Raw genomic sequence first — 17,118 nt, 5'->3', positions numbered from 1 at the left:
CGACGAAGAGGAGGGGAGGGTTGTTGTCTAAGCCAATTTATTCTTGTTGATATCAAGCGTAGCTGCTTAGTGCTCCGTACTGCGTACGGCCTCGCAGACACGCTGCTCTCCCAAAAGGCTTCATGCTCTTAAAGCAGATGAAGCAAAGAGTGGAAGGGGAGTGGGAGCAGCGGGAGCGCTCCCCCACCCTGCCTGGCAGGTCTCTGGCTGCACTGGAGCAGCACCAAAGCCTCCTGACTCCCAGCCCAGCATCTCATCCGCAGCTTTTCTTATCTTTTTTTTTTTGAATTCTTAAATGCATTTGATGGACTGCAGTTGCTGGAACACCCCAGACCTTGTGAGAGGCTCTCTGATGTGCAGTTGAGGATTGAAGTGTAAATAGAATATTTTTTGGAGAGCTAGCCCGGCTCCAGCGATAAGCTTGGGGGAAGAAGGGTTCAGAGCCTGTTCTGCACATCCCAGCCAAAGTGGCTGCTGCCACATGGGCATCCAGTAGTTGTGGGAATTGCCAGATTCGCTCTCACTTCATACAAATTGTAGAGAAGAGAGAATTTTATCCTCGAAGAACAATAGAAAGAGATATTGAAAGTACATTCACCACTTTCTATCTTTTCAGTACCTTTTTTTTTTTTTTTCAGATGCATTGTTCCAAGTTGTTTTTGCTGGAATAATTATAAGGTGTTGGAGTTTATCATCTTCCTGGATGACAGCTGTACCTGGAAAAGAGCAGCGAATAAAAGCCACGTTAGCAGTTAGCCCTGGGCTGGTTCCCACAACGAGCCAATTCCTCTGTTCTGGAGCTCAGCTGTTTGCAGTTGGCAGCCCATTCATTTAAAAGCTGTTAAAATACCCAAATATTTTTTCCCTAGGAATTTGAAGAAATTGGATGTAATGAATTTCTGCATTTCTAGCAAGCAGTTAAATTATTTCTGTTGCGCATTGGCTAATAAAAGTCTCAAGATGGAAAGCTGTTTTCCTGCCACAATGAAGCAATAATAATATTATTTTGCTTTTCAAACATCCGCGTTCATTTGAGGATCACAAAACATTTTGCAAAGGTGGATGAACGTAAGGTTGGTAGGAATATACATATATATATGGACCATCTGTCATGGGCATTTCTATCACAATCTGTTGTCTCTAACTGCAGTCACAGCTGGTTCCGGCTGGCGTGAAAGCTGAACCTCACCAAGGAAATGTATTAACTTCCAAACTTCTGAATTCTTTAGAGGTGGTTTAAAAAGTTTGAAAACACTCATTCAGTCTCTTTTCCCCTCTACCCCCATAAAAGAAAAAAGAATGGGAATTTCTTGATTATGCTTTTTGCTAAAAAAAAAACCCCAAACAAGCGAGCAAACAAAACCCCTTGGCTCCAGTTGGCAGGGAGATTTATTAGGGTGAGTTGGGGGGAGCTAATTTTCTCGAACGGTTTCAATTTCATTTCTAAGCTGAAAGAAAATAAATGTGAAACCTGCATTTTTTGATTAAACGTAATGCTGGTTTCTAGCCAACTCTAAGTCTAAAAGAAGCCAAACAAAAACTAACGTGACCTAATCTTGAGTGCCAAGGAAAATCCTTTCTGACCTGGGTAAGAGACCCATGTGCTCCGCGCGGGTGCAGGAGCACAGGGAAAGGTCAGGGCAGATTTCTGGAGAGATTTTTTCCTCTCTAGGAAAACTCGATGGGAAGCCTATCAGCCCTGGATCTCTTCCCTTTATCCAGTTGTCCAATTCAAGCTCTCAGTCCCCAGCCAAGTGCCTGTCCCTTCTGCAAGCCCTTCAGCCCCTGTCCTCCATGCCAAGAGACCGGTTCACCCTGGGTTTCCTCATCAGTTACCAGCCAAGTCTCTTCACATGGCCTTGGGAGATTTATCTCCTGCATTTACCCTCACCCTCCTCACCGCTCTCTCCTCTCCCCCTGTGCTGGCCGAGCCTGGCTTGGCTTCTCTTCTTTCAAACTTCTGAGATGCTCCTTCTGCTCCAGCGCCTGAGAAACGTGACCACACACGTGGAGGAACAGCCTGCCTTGGCTCCTTCCTGCGGAGCTGGATTTGCCCGGGAAGGGGGCACTGAGCAGACTCCTTCAGTCGGAAGCTGGAACGCATCGGTCTCGTTTGCTCTGTGATGGTTCCAAGGGAAAGTCGCATGATGCTGCCTGATGTCAAATGACAAAGCGTGGCACTCTTAACAGAAAACAGTTTCCAGTTGCTTTCCAGCAAGTGAGATGAATCCAACTGGAACCAGCCCGTATTACCTTTATTCGCCCATCCGTGAGCAGATGAAGTCACATAATGGAGCGTTCGATGCCAAGCGATTTCCAGAGTGAGAAGATAAGGGGATATATCGTATTTAATTTTGAAAGCAGCAGAGTCAGTTCAGAGATTTAGACTTACGAGCAGCTGTGAGTGTGGAAATAAAACAGATCTCTTTCAAAATATACTTTAAGATCCTTTGCCAAACATCTATTCTTATTCACCTTTCAACAAACGCTGGCCTTTTTAATTAAAAAGGGAGCAAATTCCATTATTATGAACTGCTGACTGTCAGTAGGAGAAGAAACATCTGTCCTGTGTTAACTAAACTTTCAGAAGGATTTTATTTCCCAAAAATGCCTCCTTTTTATAGGCTTTAGCTTTATTAATACTATAAATGCAACAAATTGTATTAATTTAAATATCCACCACATTTTATTCAAAATGAGCAGTACACCTGGCTTTTAATAACCATGGATGTAGGCCACAGAAGAGAAATCTTTATGAAATGCAGTGAAAATTTATGAAATGCAGTGGAGTCACTGGAAGTTTTGCCATTAACTTTGCTGGAGTCAGCTTTTCCCTTCTGTTCACTTTCAACTCTCATTTCTTTCTCCAAACACGAGGACAATATCTGCCTCCTGCTGCCACCTGGACCTAAACCAGGCTGGCCAGGCCATCCCTTCCTTTCTGTTCACAGGTTTATCAGCTTCCCCAAATCTGCACCAGAACCATACTCTTTCCTCCCCGTTGCTTTGCTGAAGGCAAGCGCAGCCCAAAGCAATCTCCAGGCCACCTGCCTGTGCTGCAGCCAGATTAAATGCAGGCAGGTTTTGAATCTGAGGCTACATCTGCACCACGCAGAGATCAGCTTAGCTATTTTGATGCCTGAGCAACATAAATTAGGCTGCCTGGAGCTTGGCAGCAACACGGCCACCGATTTACTGAGGTGGGCAGGAGGACCTCAAGCTGTACCACAGCCATCAATCAGCTGGTGCAGGATGCATTTCCCCATCCCTTGGCATCCCTCTCCATGCCTCGGTACCTCCCTCCCTCCTTCCCTCCTTTCCTCCTTTCCTCCCATCCTTCTCCTGTGCAGCCGACTGGTTCCAGTACAAGAGCTGACTCACCCGGAGCTGTCTGGACTACCTATAGTGAATGCTGCATGGTATAAGCTTGACAGATATTAACTATCCATCTTGGACTTACACATAGCTTCCAGCAATGCTGGTTTTATCAAACTGCAGAAGCTAAAAAGAGCTCTTTCCTCTCTTCAGGAACTCAACAGTCACCACCTTCCAGGGAATTTCCTAAAATGGAGAAAAAGACTTGCACCATCACTAAGAAAACAGAGATTGTATATATATATTGACTGGGTTGGAAAAGAAGTGATTCTTTTGTGTTTGATCTCCACTCTTCAGTGCTGGGTACAGCAACAGAAAATGACCCGAATGACTCCCATCATCCGTAAAGATGCTTCTTGTCTAGAGTCTAGGAGAGACTTCAGACTTTCTGGATAACAGCACATGTTGCTACATGTGCACAAAATGCCTGGCTTGGATATTTTATTTAGCTTGGTTTGTTTTCCAGTTTCCACTTCAGCCCTTGGAACTGGCCTGTTTTTCACACCTGAGGCTCACACAAGGTCTACAGACCTGTGCTAGACACAAGGAAAGAGGGCAGGAGATGGCTGGCAGGGACAGCAATGCCTCCAGAGTCCAAAGGGTAATTATTTATGTACCCAAAGTGTCACTGGTTGGAACTACAGACCAGAGCACTGAGAGCTGTTTCATGTCGAGGAAACGGGACTCCTCCAACAAGTGTTGCACTCACGGGTGGAATTTCTAAAGTAAATGGAGCCACTGCTCTGCCTCTTGTCCCAAGGCCCTGACCCAGAGCCCGCTACAGCCAAGGGGAGTCTTTCCATCAGCTTAAACACGCTTGGGATGTAATCCGAGGTACAGAGACACTAGATCTTGCACACAGAAAAATAATCAGAAAAATTCCGTTGGCTGCAGTTGTTCCCATCTTGCATGTTTGTGGATTTGTCTGGCCGGACGCATGGTTAGAAGAAAGAATTAGGACTACACACATCCCCTCCTAGAGAATTAACTTCCCTTATTCCCATCTGACCAAACCACCAACTCCAACAAACATCTTGACACCAGACTCTTTTCTAAGACGTTTGCTAATCTGCAATGGAAATGAGACTGAAAGGGCCAGATTCCATTGCTGAACTGGTAAGGGTGGACTGGGCATAAATCAGGGGCAAAAATCTCTTTGAAGAACTCTAAACAAATCCATCTTGCCCACAGAAATCTTTTAGCTGCAGATGCACTCAGCTCGCTGAGGCTCCGGAGGCTGGGATCCTCGCTCCAGTTTGGCCATGGGCCCACTGGGTGATCTGGGCAAGTCACCTGTGTTCTGTGTGGCTCATTGAAGGCACTGGAATGACTCTGCAATTAGATGTTCCTGGCAGCCCAGATGCTCCACAGCTATTGGGCTTTTTTCCTTTACTCTCCTGGGTGCTCTGTAGAGGAGTCTTGCATAACAGAGACTCTGCAGGCACAGTCAAGTGAAAGGCAAATGAGATGACTCCTGATGTCAGAGTGTCTCCAAGCCTTTCCTACAAACCTGATACTTCTGCTGACAGATCTTTCACTCGTGCCCAGTTTTACGTCCACTTAACTTGCTTTCATACATCTATTGGGAGAAATGGTTCCTTCCTGAGAAAAGCTCTTGTGTCATCAAATAATGACGGCGCTGGTGAAGCAGCCCTTAGTCAGAGACCTGAGCTGTGGGAGCTCGTTACTCACAGTGAGTACAGCCTTACTTCTGCCAGTACAATTCCTTGCTTAGGGTCAAGCTGGACAACGCTGCAGCCAGCGTATCTTCACTGCGATTAATGGAGGTTCACTTGTTTGTGCTAGACTTGGATTTGCCCCAGTATTTACGTGCCTGGTAAAGATCCAGTTGCCTTTTTTTTCACTTGGGCTTTGGCAACTGACAGTCAGGAGAAATATTAATCTGAAATGTGTATCCTAAACCTTTGATCACCTTGAGCCAATAGGAAGCTGTGATTAATTTTAATCCTTTAAATGTTCGCATGCAAATCCAGAAGTCTGAATTAATATATTTTGCTGGCATCACTAAAGGATTGTGAAACAGGAAATTGAGAGCACAATAACTTGAACCAAAGCTTATGAAGAAATAATGACAGTGGAATGGGTAATGAGTCAGAGCGAAGGTTGGGCTGTTCAGAGAAGCCTGTAAGAGCTGGGTACCAGTTTGGTGGGATTTGGGGACCTATTGCCCTTTTAGTTTCTGGAAAATCCTAGCCTAAAGCAGTTGCTAATATTTTATTGCAAGTTTGTATCTTCATAGCTAAAATTCTTAATAAAATCAGCTTTCCTCTGACCTTGAGCTGAGTCCCAACTAGAGCCTTGGCCTGGGGATATTCCTGGAGTCTATTGTCTGCAGCAGAGGCTCCAATTTGTGTCGCACGGGAGGAGTGGGGACGGTCTCCCTCAACATGCCTGAGATGCTGCAATTTCATTTCTTCTTCTTATTGACGCTGGGCAGCAGCCTTACAAAATGTGAGATGTAAAATGTATCTATCTGGGGGTTTTTATCCTGTAAATTCTGGTTATGCATTGTCGATGGGTCTCTAGTGTCATTCATCATATTAAAAAGTGACAGAAGTATTATTTATACATGACAGTTATCCTACTAAATTACTTACAAAGATTTAATAGGTGATAGATGTTTCCATGAGGAACAGGTGTCACGAGTGAGTACAGTCATACGAGCAATAAATAAGTCATAAAAGACCAACTCTGTAACAACAGATTAATCATCATTAGCCCTCTCTGGAATATTTATAATTGGAATCAGATCATTAATTTTCTGCCTGCAACCAGCAACAGGTTAACCAGCCACTTTCATCACTGAGCTACACCTCTGGAGGCCTGATCCTGATCCTGTTTGCAATCCCATGGGGCTAGAAATGACGTTGCTCCGAACTCTGTGAACCGGTGCTCCTGGTGCAATGTGCTGGGCTCCTCCGTGGCTACCACAGGCAGGGGACGTCATCCTGCTAATGGACTCATAAAAACACCAAAATGGTCACTAGCCTGTGAGCTAGTCAGGTCCGGGGAAATGAGTTTGGGAGCTGGTAATGTTTCTTTCTCATGCTGCCAGTCCCTGCCGTCTGTAGTAGTCTGGAATTGTGGCTGAGCCTGTGGAGCTGAGGAATTGCATGTGTGTGTGTGTGTGTGCGTGTGTGTGGGTGTGCGTGTGTGTGTGTGTGTGTGTGTGTGTGTGAGCCACTGCCGGAAATTCGGCATCTGGATTCAATTGTGCCACAGTCATCCTGAGCTGAGCTGGAAGGCAAAAGAGCTTCAGAGTACATGGGTGCATTTTTTTCCTCCATGCTTGTGGGATTTTTGAAGCACAGAGCAAACTCAGAAAAATCCAACTCTCAACGTCTCTAATCCTCACAAGTTCATTTCACATTCTTCAGTTCTAAGGGTCAAATTGTGACTCTTGTGCAGGAGCCGGGGAAAGCTCCTGCCTCCTGCCCTTTCAAAAAGCACCCGCCATCCCCAGGGACACAGCACCCACAAAAAGCCGGCTGGGGAGAGTGCTGGCTCTGCCTCCGTGCTGCCAGGGAAGGATGTGCAGCCACATTTCACCTCTTTGCACCACTCACATAGCAGTGGAAGGACCACAAAGGAGGCTGAAAACAGCCCCTCCAGAATCCTACATCTGTCTCAGTGATAGGCATCGTCCCTGTGCTGTCTGCCACCTCATCCCCTTGGGTGAATACACCGAGGGAAGGAAGATGGAGAGCAGAGGGAGGAAGAATGTAGAAGGGGTGGACGGTGGGCTGCTGTCATGCAGATCCTCATGAAGCAGGCGTGGGACTGCTCCATGTTACACTGGGCACCACGCAAACCCTCAGTGCCTCTAGAGTGCCAGCAGCACACAAGGATTTTTACCCCTTTGGCATTGCTCAGCTCAGTTTTGCTCTATTTTAGGCAGAAGTTTCTTTCTGAGGTTTTTAGAGGCTGCAACGCGATGTCTCTGTGGTGCAGGAGGCAGGAGCCAGAGGGTGGGTTCAGCGGCCATGCCTGGAGGACGGAGCACACAACAGGGCACTGGGAGAGGAGCTGGAGCATCACCCCGCTACGGCTCAGTTGGTGGTACCCGTGGGGATAAGAACAGCTGCCGCCGTTGTGGCACATGCTGCAAGGCTTTACAGTGGCATAAATCTGGGAATAAATTATTCATCCTACAGCCCAGCCCCCTCCTGGGTGGTGCCACAATACGTGGTGCACTTAGTTGGGGTTTTTGCCTCTTAGAGGCTATTCCAGAACCGCACATCTCATGGTGAGAAAGGCCCTGATTCCCAGCATCAACTGATCCATGGTCAGTTAACCTCATCTGTTCCTCTGCCAAAATTCCTCTTAAATAGCTCTTCTCTCTCACAGGCATTATCTTTCCCTGTATTTATAGAAAGCAATCAGTGTCTATTGTCACTTGTGTAGGCTGAAGATGTCATTTCTCAAAATCTGTCTTTGAGGAACTCCCCATGTGACGTGGGCAGTCAGTAGTTCCTTTTTTCTGCTTCCAATTCAGCACTTCCCTTTTCAATGCAAAATCGGTGTTTTCTCTTTAGCTGGGGGAATTACTTAATCAACAGTTCCTTATTAATACACATTTCCTCCAATTTATTTTATTTTCCTGGTGGTACTTAACCAAAGGCTTCACTGAAGTTTTGGTAGCTGAGATCTACCACATTCCTGTTGTTTAGAAAATCACATACCAAGGAGAGATTCTGTTAGTGTAACCAGTGCTACCTTTGATAACTCGGAATATGGCTTTATCCTGGTTTTCTACATTTGAATAAGGAATGAGACTTCAGGCACACTCAGGTGCTATAATGGTTATTCCATATATGAAATACATTGATTAAAGTTAAAGGAGAGATTTGAAGGAGATAGGTATGATCATCTTCCAGAAGATAGATAAACCATCAGGAAGTTAGGTTTGGAGCAAAATGAAAGTGCTTCAGGTTGTTAAATTTGAGAAAATCCTCCATTCTCTTGGATTTGGGACAAGCAAAAAAAAAAAACCCCAAACATCTGTGTTACTCCTTTAGGTTCCTTTGATGCATGACACTTGGAAGACTTTGGGTCCTGACAGGGTAAATGAAACTGTAGACCTAGTGAAGGAGACCCTCCCCTAAACCTCACTATTTCTGCTTTTCTCATATTTTCTGGTCACCTTTCTTTCCCCCCTTTCATGAGGGGCCAAGCTGGGGGGTTTAGTGCCAGCTGGTGGAGAGCAAGGAAGCCTTCTGCAATGAAAAACATGAATGCTCTTATTTCAAAACACTAAAATAAGAAGCAGGAGGCTCTGCCCATGTATGATGAGCCTTTGGGGGTGGAAGGGACTTGATCTGCCCATTCCTGATCAGAGCTGCTTTGTGCCTGTGCCAAAGAGATGGGAGAGGTTCAGATCCAAGCCCCCAGGAACCACACTGAGTTCGATGTGGGACTTTGAGAGCTCGGCACAGTTTTGCCAACCTGGATATCCAAGCTCATAGTGAGTCAAATAGTATAAGTAACATGGGAATGTCTGCTGTCTCTCTTGTGTGCTGCTTTCCATGCCAGTCACTTTGAACATCCTTTAAAGCAAGTCACCTAGAGCACAGCGTGCTGGCCCCACAGAGGGTGGCTGGTGCAGGAAACCCAGACAACTCTTTCTTTGTAGATACCAGCCAAGGTTTGCTCATGAATCCTCTCGTGTACTGCTCTTATGGACAACCTCATGCGACTAATGAAGAGCAGGGACTGCCCAGGTCAGGGTTGAATGTCACTCTTTTTCAGGGATGTAGAGGAAGGCAGTTCTGAGGTGAGGTCTGTATCTGGTTGGTTGTCCTGTGGCTTTGCCATACGAGCATACCCTGTTTTATGGGCAGAACTGTGCTGCAGTTTACCAGGACAGATTAGCTGAGACTGAACATTGTGTCATAAGAAACTAAATAGCACTAAATAGCAGCCTGTTAGAATTTTTTATTTTATTATCTTAAACAAGCACAAGTTGTAGGAGTAAAATGCACCGTCCACCCCCCAAAACTGACTTAGTGATTCAGATATTCCTGAGCTATCAGCTCCCTTGGTCCTGCCACAGAACTTGCGCCAAACTCCAGCCAGCAAGTGATCACTGAGAGATGTTTAAACTGAGAAAACAAATAAACGCTGGTGCATTCTGAAGGGGTGCCGATTTTCACTGCGTATGAGTCTTGACAACATACATTATGCCTACATTCAGCAACAAATCTGGTATCTCCTGGCCTCAAAAACATGCCACAGACACAAGTTACAGAAAAACAGCTGGTGCGAAAAGGGGATGTGTAAGTAGTTACCATCAAAAAAAATCCACAAACCTAAACAAATGTGGACTGCTATAATGTCTCACTGCTTACCACAACAGAGAGAACAAATCTGTTTTAAAAGAGAAATTATGCAAAGCACCGATCTCCAAATCAGGAACATCCCAGCAAGACCTCCCACAGGAACAGAAGAATAAAAATAACAGGGGAAAAAAGGATGGGGCAGACAGCATTACCTGGGCTGCATGGTCAGATCTAGAATCTCACAGTATTAATCTCATGAAAACATTTAGTGATTAAACCCCTTCCACTCTGACACTGTCACTAGTGTCACTGCAGTGGTGATACTTTCAGCATCTCTACTGTGAACCTGTGCTACCGCAGTGTGATTACACCATAATAAGTTGAGGTCTACTAGGTATGGTCTTCAGAGCACTACCTTAATCACAAAAAATCCAGCTTTCTAATCAACCATGTAGTTATGGTTTAGGAGAAGGAGGTAGGTCTGGAATTAAAAACCCCATGGCTTTAATTTGGCCCTGGGAACATTACCCGCTGCAGATTTGGGCAGCGGTTATTAGGTACCCAAACTGCGATGTGAATATGTGACTAGTAATGAAGTGGGCCTTTGGGCACACAGAAATTGGCCATCTCTCAGTTGTAGGATCGCTCTTTGAAAGGCTTGAGTGGACGTGGTCAGCTTTCGGCCAGAAAGTCCTGTCAACGGAAAATAAATGCCAGTCAATGAGCTCTTTGACACTGTACCTGGTAAATGGTTGGTCTTCAAAGTGGGATGAGAACTAGACTACACAGAAAGTCATTATGAAGCATTATACAACAGGCGATGTCTTCCGAGTCTTGGGTCTTAAAATCTCAAAATGTAGCCAGCTATTGTACTCTTGGCTTTTCACATTTTCTATAATTATTTCAACCTTGCCTCTTGATAGACATTTGTGCTAAAAGTGACTAGAGGGACTGCCCAGCTCCATTCCTGGTGTGACAATAAAGTCTCCGACTGTCTCTGTTTGGATACTGGAGTCTCAGGGTTGGAACTATTCATTAATGATTACTTTGGCTCCTGCAATGACATATCAGGCTTTAAAATCTTGACTTCTTCCACTTTAGAGATGGGAGGGAATCTGCCTCCCAGCCATCTAATGGTTATGTACCGAGGAGGTTTCTGCTGCCCAAGACTTTGTGGCACATGAAGTTTACAAATATGTGAAAAAGAAAATGCCACATAGCATTTTCTCCTGCCTAAATATCTACCACAGTATAACTCTGTAATTGCTCAGCTCTTTGCAATATAAATGAAGAGCTCATGAAAATGCAGAGGAAAGCTCCCCAATTCCCCAAAGAACCGAAGATGTGAACAAGATATTCTGAAAGTTCATCCTCAGCAGCCAAACTCTGATCCAACACAGATGCCATTGAACATTGTAGACGGAGAAGATTATCATTTTCTTTATTGTTTCTCTTGCTTTATCATTCTCTACATTTTTATGGGCTAGCCACATCTTGCTTCATGTATGAACGTAAATACACATGTAAATGAAAACTATTGCACAAAGTCTTTTTCTGATCTCAATAATGGGATGTTTTCATCCCAGGGTTAGATGTACAGCATACTAAACTCCACGCTTTTGACTTTTGAGTATTATACTATTTCCTGATAATAAAAGTATGCAACCCCAGTTTATTGCTCTCCATTTAACAAAGGAAATAAATGTTTATTTTGTATGTCTGAAAAGTACAAACTCAATTAAGGAACGACCGATGAAATACTGGACTCAGGAGCTTGCACACAGACTTAATCACACATGCGGGAGAACCCCCCCCTGCAAGATTGATTATGCTGAACCATTGAGAATGATGCCAAAATCTAATAACTTCAACAGGAACAAGAACTGGACAAAACTCCAAGTGCTCAGCCAGCCTCTCCAGGCTAAGGGTTGGCAAGAAAATCTCAGCATCTGCTGCAGGATCCTGTCTTCTGCTGTGTATACAGAATTGCTCCTTCCACAATAGCCCACATCTACAAAGACCCCTTGCTGCAAAGGGCAGCCAGCTGGATCCGGGTACCCGGTGGTGCATGGTTTGGATCCCTAAAAGAATTCATCCATTCTTTTGCTATTTATTTTACTGTGGAATCACAGAATGATTTGAGTTGGAAGGGACCTCAAAGATCATCTAGTTTCAACCCCCGTGCCATGGGCAGGGAAACCCTCCACTACACCAGGTTGCCCAAAGCCTCATCCAACCTGGCCTTGAACACTTCCAGGGATGGGGCATCCACAACTTCTCTGGGCAACCTGTTCCACTGCCTCACCACCATCTGAGTGAAAAATTTCTTCCTTATATCCAATCTAAATCTCCCCTCTTTCAGTTTAAATCCATTGCCCCATGTCCTATCACTACATGCCCTTTTAAAAAGTCCCTCTCTGTTGAGCAATACACAAGAGCGGGCAAAGCTCATAACGGAAAATGGCCAGTCTTGCCTTGTACCACTGAAAGGTGATGGCAATTTGCAAAGGGTTGGTTATGTATTTCCCATTCACAAATACAGCAAGGTTCAACAACCCCTAATGTTGGTTATTTAAAATATCGCTGACAAACTTTAACAGGCCTCACTCTAGTGGTTCTTTGATTTTCAACACATGAAAAATAGAAGTCTTTCTGCTGGGACAGGCTGCCCATTCAACACCAGCATTGGTAAAGCTGAAGTCAATGACACAATTTTTCAGTTGTGTCATTTTCAGTGTGATTTAGACACAGTCACTTTCAGACAAAAAAAAGACATTAGTAGGACAAAAAACAACACTGGGTGTTATAACCCATGAGGCTGGCCTGTTCCACTCCCCTACTACTGATGACTTGCGTAATTTGACGGTCAAACCTATTGAAACTACACAACATACCCTGTTTTTCAATTTCATAGACAGTGATGTAACTCCAAAACAAGCTGTGATTAATGAAATATCATTCGTCCCACCCAATGCAAGAAATGTCACACTGCTCCAAGCTTTGCTATTAGGCTGAAAATGTGTCTCTAGAAGAGCTTCTGCAGCGCTGTTTCTGTCGGAGACATGGCAGCTGGTCATCTCTGCCCCCGAATTTTCATGTAACATGGTAGGGATGCTATAGGTACATCTGGAGAATGATTCAAGTGGTTACAGTTGGGTAAATGATTTCTTGCTCAATATCCTGAGTCATTAGATATCTGCCAGTTTTTGTGTTTTCATTAAAAGCCAATAGGATTAGGTTATCGCATGCAAAGCCACAGCTGAAAAGGAAGTATGGGAAGAGAAAATATATGAGTTTGGAATGTCTCTTCTGTGGAAAAGTGACTCTGTCATGTCTCATGCATCAAAGACTATCTCATGTCTCACGGCTGACTGCTGTGGGAAGGGTGCGTGAACCCTGGGCCAGGAATTCCCATGGAAACCTCAAAAGTTTAGATAGACTTGTTCACTGCTCAGCTCATCTCTCATCCTCATTAAAGTAAAAATATCATATAAAGCAGGTTATTGCTCAGTAAGACTTCTTCTAAACTAGCTGGCGCTGAAGGAGCAAGAGATGAAAAAGAAGGAGAAAGCTGAAGAAAGGCTCAAGCAAAGCTGCTGTGTGAAACGTGTTCACTTCCAGGGTCACGCAAATCAACCGTGGATGTTTTAGATAACCTCTTGTGGCTGTAACTTGACATGTCAAAGAGCAGTTCTGCCCTACAGCCCTTCACTTTTTCTCCCCTTAAGAGGGTACCAGGAGGTGTTTCTGCCATCCAGCAAAATTTCTCTTCTATCATGATGCTAACACCAGTAATTTGATATATATCAGTCTCTCAAACACATATATTGAGGGGCTGTGGAGGTATCAAAGTATCAAAGTATCAATAGTATCAAAGCTCCAAGCTTTGATACTATTTTGGGGATTAATTAGGACAATTCCATGAGGGAAAAGACACTGCTGAAATGCTCACAGACCCCCGGGGTCTGCAGCCAGCCATCTCCTTTGCCTGGCCAATGTTGTGCCAAGCACAAATGGGAACTGGCGTGAACAGGGCTGACATGCACAAGATTGATCTCTCTGTTGGTGTCATAGCTTTTTTCTGCAGATAATCTAACTACAGGAATAGTTTGCTGAAGAAGCAGTTGAGCTCCAATCCCTCATGGCAGAGCAAATGTGACATGAAGCTGACAAAAAAGCCTTATGAAAGCCCAGTCACTCGGCCAGTTACTGGATGAATATTTGTCACCAAAAAGTGGTAATTATTTCTTCACCCATGCGATCTCTGTCTTCTTTCCCTCCGGGCAATAGAGTGAAAGTTTACATTCTGGTATTCCTTCAGAGTGTATTATAATGGCATGACAGAAACAAGAGAGATATCTCGGATTTGATCAACCCTCATGTACCGAAGGCATGAAAAAATAAAGCCCAAGGAAAGCTGAAACCGAAGAGGAATTTCTTCAACACATCTTTCTAGACGCAGTTTATCGTTTCTGCTCAGAGGCGGTGAGCTGGCAAGCAGAAGCGTTCCTTGGTAGGATCGCCATCGAAGTAACCAAATCAAATAGATATGCCTGAACAGCAGACAATAACCCGGGGCACACCAAAGATCCAGACTGGGTCTTGAGGTCCGACACTAATGAGTTCTTACTGTATCGCGTTGCTGCACTACACACACAGGGTAAGGCTCCACTCGCACTCCGTCATCGCATCTTTAACCCAACGACACATATATGAGTCTAAAAGCACTTTTGTTCCCCGACAGATTTAATCAATTTTTTCCTTACAGAGGTTGATTTTCCTAGTTGTTCTCCTGCCTGCATGATGAAAATACTGTAGTAAGGAAGAAAATGCTGCAGCAGCTCCTGCTTATAATGAAAACCATATTGTGGAAGAGCCCTGAGGACCGGCTGGGGGAGGCGGAGGCAAGGGGGCTCCCTGGCTCTGCTCACAACTATGATTCAATAAGTCATTTCCAGGGTAAACATATAAATCTGTCCTTCTTGAACAGAATCCAAACAATCAGAAGTATCCCCCTTGCTTTATTCCAAACGTCTCTGCTGCTACTGAGGAAATGCTACAAGAAAGATGGGGAGGCTGTTCAGGAGGGCCTGTTTGATAGGACAAGGGGTAATGGTTTTAAAATAGAGGGAGGTAGATTCAGATTGGATATTAGGAAAAAATTTTTTACCATGAGAGTTGTAGAACACTGGAACAGGTTGCCCAGAGAGGTGGTGGGTTCTCCATCCCTGGAGACGTTCAAGGCCAGGTTGGACGAGGCCCTGAGCAACCTGATCTAGTTGGAGATATCCCTGTTCCTTGCAGGGGATTGGACTAGATGACCTTTGAAGGTCCCTTCCAGCCCTAACCATTCTATGATTTATGAAATAAAAGGAATGGATAAAAACAAACACCCTTTGGTGGAAGTTGAAAAAAAAACATTCAATGCAAATATTCAGTTGGCCATGGAGTAACTTTGCTCAGAGGCTAAAGTTCTGGCTGCTGCTGATGTTCCTGATAAGTACCCTACCTCACTAGTGGCATCATGCATGCACTGAGGTTGCTCAGAGTGTTAGGATTTGGGTGGATGATCTACTTGGGGTATATGGTTAATGGGGATTAGGGATGGTTGGACTCGATGATCTCTAAGGTCTTTTCCAACCTAGAAATCTATGAATCTATGAATCTATGAATTAGATGTTAGAATGGATGCCCTGGAGAAAAGAAAAAACAGATGGGAAAGAAGAAAAAAAAAACAACCATGCTTCCCTGCAGCCAAATATGGTTTAACTAATGTGCAAGTCTGGATTTGTACAGAAAACAGAACCTACTATCGCATGTTTTCATCAGTGTGCCCTGCTGGGAAAGTTTAAGACTGGCTCAGAGGAATGGTGAAGATCAAGAAGAAAACCGTTTTTATGAGGGTCAAAACTGCTGTCTAATCTGCAGTGTCAGATTAAAAAAACAATTCTGATGATAGATTTTGCATTGCAAAGGAAGGCTATCGAGATGTCACAATGCAAGCTCTCCCATCCCCAAAATCCAGCTCTGTGTGTAGTGTCATTGAAGAAGTCATTATCTGCTACAATTAGTACCTGGTCAGATGGTTCCTCCTACCATAAACCTGGTGTTTGTATGAGAAGCTTTTCAGACCTAGTGCTATTGTCTGCTACCTTGTTTAAAAAGTTGATCCTCATTGTTATGTTGAAGACCTTTTTCTGCAAAGGCAGTGATGACCTTAGAAAGTTTGTGTTACAACTAAACACCAGATGTTGCAGAGATGTTTTCCTCTGGAGAGTGACTCAAACTGAGTACCTAAAAATGGTGATTCTTGAAATCAGCTCTCTAGCTATGTTCTAGGATCCATTCTCCTGCAGAATCCTAAAACTTCCTGTCACTCCCTATTGAAATTATATAAACAATTAGAAGTCTACTATTGGTCTTCATTGGGAACACCAAGTACAAACCACAATGCTCAGCTTTAGCTCTTTCCCAAATTGTGCTATTCGTTTCTTTCCCTTGCAGGCCCTTCCTTTAAATACAAGGCTGAATCTGTGCTGCTGGTCTAGCCCAGCTACACTTATAGTTCATCTATTTAGACAGGTTTATAAGCCGGGAAAAGGAAGACTCAGAAGATGAGTCAGGTTACCCAAAGTATGGTTATAGACAGCACAAAGCCAATCAAGTCACAGCCACTACAAGTCAGGAAGATGCCATCAAACAGTCCATCCTTTCTGTGTAATCAGCTGGATTCTGTCCTGAGGGTCTGCAGGCAATTTAGCAACACAACTACAAGTAATTTTCCATCAAACGCACCTATGAGACTGCATACTTCTGTGGTTCTTTTATAGGTTTTTGGTAGCTGCACACTTATCTTCCCATACTTAGCTTCAAATCTGCCAACTTTAATGTCAACTGGGTAGCTGGAAGACAGTTTGGACTTTCTGTACATCGTTTTTTCCCTACTTCTTGCTTAGCTGACTCCACTCTTGAGCTTGTATTTATCGTGTTGAGATGTAATTCCCGACAGTGCAAGACCTGACGCTACAACTTCAATGGGTCATTTCCATTTTGAATACAGCCTCTTCCTGCATTAGCTCAGTTGTATGTGTCACTAAGACGTGTGTGATTCCATCGCTTGTCTGTATTTCTACACACAAGGGGAAAGGCAGACAGCAGAGTGAGTAGTTAGGAAGGAATTAGATTGTTTCTGTCAGTCCTTTCACTAGAGAGAACGTTTAGAGATGTTATTGGCATAGTCATGTGAAGCGTTTTCCAGATCAGATTTCATCAAAAGTCTTCAGAAAGAGTTAGGGAAATAAATTTAATATTTAGATGATTTTGTGAGGAACAGAATAATTCAGCCTTGCTTTAGAGCTGAAGTAACTCCTAGCTAGAGTAGAATGAAGCCCAACACACTTTGTGCAGACAGATCCTCATTCTCTGACCTCATATGGCTCATGCG

The sequence above is a fragment of the Tauraco erythrolophus genome, chromosome 16 (assembly GCF_009769465.1).
Source record: "Tauraco erythrolophus isolate bTauEry1 chromosome 16, bTauEry1.pri, whole genome shotgun sequence".
Lineage (NCBI taxonomy): Eukaryota > Metazoa > Chordata > Aves > Musophagiformes > Musophagidae > Tauraco > Tauraco erythrolophus.
This window is presented reverse-complemented; position numbering follows the sequence as displayed.